Raw genomic sequence first — 2529 nt, 5'->3', positions numbered from 1 at the left:
TATTGAATGGCTAATTATCTAGTTTGTGCGACTATATATTTATTGTTATCATTTGATCAAGTTGAATGATAGTTGGTTTGATACTTTTTGAATTATTATTTAATATGATTGATTGTCTTTTTTTTGAACATATGTAAAATAATTATACAAGTTAATGCATATTAGAATATATTCCTTAATATAGTCTAGATATTCTAATTGTTCTCAATATATCATTACATATAATCAACATATATTTAAATATATTTAAAATAATATTTTATTTAAGTATATCCCGCGTATCGTATCCTAGAAGTTTTAGAAATTGCCGTATCACCGTATCCGTATCGTGTCGTATCCGTATCCCCGTATCCGTATCTGTGCAACATATAATATATATATATATATACTTGCGCACAAGCTAACTAGCTTATAGCTAGCTAACTGCAATTAATTAACACCCACACGGCCAGTTATATAATTGAGTAGGGGAACACGAAACAGCCATACTAATACTACAGTTGAACTAATTTCTTAAAATCTTAAACTGGAAGAGTCCCCACCAAATTAAGTAGTTCTAATTGTTAATTAAATTAAATGAAACGATCGTATTTCTCTAAAGGCGTAAATTATCTGAGAATATTCTTTTTAATATTTATACTATATATATCATGCTTTGATGCTATATTAAATAATATGAAAATAAACCATAGATTATTTCTGAAAAATTTAAGCTTTCAAGATAAATATTTTTTAAATATTTATATTCAATAAAAACAGAGAAATAATTTAAGCAGAAAAAGAATGAGAAAAAAAAACTTCGTAAGAAGCTGGAGCAACATGCATGCTTAATTGCTAGCTAATTTATATGGCCTACAAGGTCATGCATATGATTGGACGCTACGCAGTAAAACTCACCCTTATTGAACGGCAGCAGCACAACAAATTAAGGATCTAACACCTTCCAATATAATGTTTCCTCTTTTATGCGATTATTGGAACTAATGCGCGCTTCTGCATCCTCTTTTTATCTTCTATTGGAACTAATGTTTCCACCTCCTTTTTCTTTTCTTTTTCCTTTTTTTTTTAACTATTTGCTAGATTTTACTTGTTGTTTTTATCTTCTATTCTTTCCTATCTTTTTTCTTTCGAGACCTGACTGTCTCGCTCTTGTAGCTAAATTCAGTGTTTTATTGGATGAAGTAGGTAGCGTGCTATCCTTTTTTCAAAAAATAAAAAAAAACTTTTGCATCCGAACTTGTAGTTAATTGTTGAATTATTGTTTGTGGATGAGGTCGCAGCATAAAATAATATGTGGTCTCCTGTTTATGTGCAGGATTAAAGACTAATTTGTGGTCTCCAACTCTTTACCGTACTAAACTACGTACGTTAAGTAGGTATCGTGATTAACAAACAAAGAGTCTTGAGCTGGAAAACACGCAGATGATGCAATTCATGTTAGAAATAATATTAGTGATTAATAGGATTATTTATTTTGTCTTTAAGGTGGTTAACGTATATAATTAGAACTCTATTTCGTATTCTATAAATTACGTGGCTGGAGCACGTTCCCTAATTGGATGAAGCATGGAGGCACCGAGCAGCAATTGGATGGCCATAATTCCCTTCGCTTATGGATGTAGACTTCGATTAAATATCCCTTCACTTACGGATGTAGACTTCGATTAAATATCCTCTACCTTTGCACGTGAATAAGTCAACATTTCGTATTGAAGATAAGTGCAAATTTATATGCATTTTTTAATATTTCAAGGGCATGCGCGCTATACGGAGTTTAATTTCTAGAGGAATTTCTATGAATATCTAATTTTCCAATGGCTCATGTGTAAAACATGATATTGCATGAAAAGAGTATATATATATATATACATATAAATATATATATATATATATATATATATATATATATATATATATATATATATATATATATACACATATGGAGAAGAACAGTACCATTTTATATATATGCTCCTCACAATTTGACCTTTCACTTTGAAATAGGTCTAAGACGAGGAGTTAAATTTATACGAAGATAATGATCCAGAGTCGAAGTACAAAGATTTGAATTCAATGTACTCTGCTATTGTATGAGCAACTGTTTAACTCTAAAAACTCAATATCCGCTATACCTGCGACAGATGCTTTATTCTGAAGAACTCAAACCATATATATGCATGCAAATTAAGATATGTTTACAATTAACATATGATGTAGGAAGCTAGAGTTGGCTTAGCATGCATGAAAGAGAGAGGAAGGAGAATTTTACATGCACTACTACAACAACAACAACTACTACTACTACCTTCTCCTCATAGAGTTGTATCCGGTGGCCGCACGAAGGGCATGTCTTGATCAATCTGGCGTGCGACTCACCGCCGATAATGGCGGTCGACAAGGCCGAATTCTTGTCGTTGTCGGTGCGATCGCCGTCGCCTCGGCTGTTGTTGCACCATGTCATCTTTCTGTCTCTCCTCTCATAATACTCCCCACCACTTCATCATCTTTAATGTGAAATAAAACCTCTCT

The sequence above is a fragment of the Ananas comosus genome, linkage group 10 (genome assembly GCF_001540865.1).
Source record: "Ananas comosus cultivar F153 linkage group 10, ASM154086v1, whole genome shotgun sequence".
Taxonomy (NCBI): Eukaryota; Viridiplantae; Streptophyta; class Magnoliopsida; order Poales; family Bromeliaceae; genus Ananas; species Ananas comosus.
Note: the sequence above shows the minus strand (reverse complement) of the source record.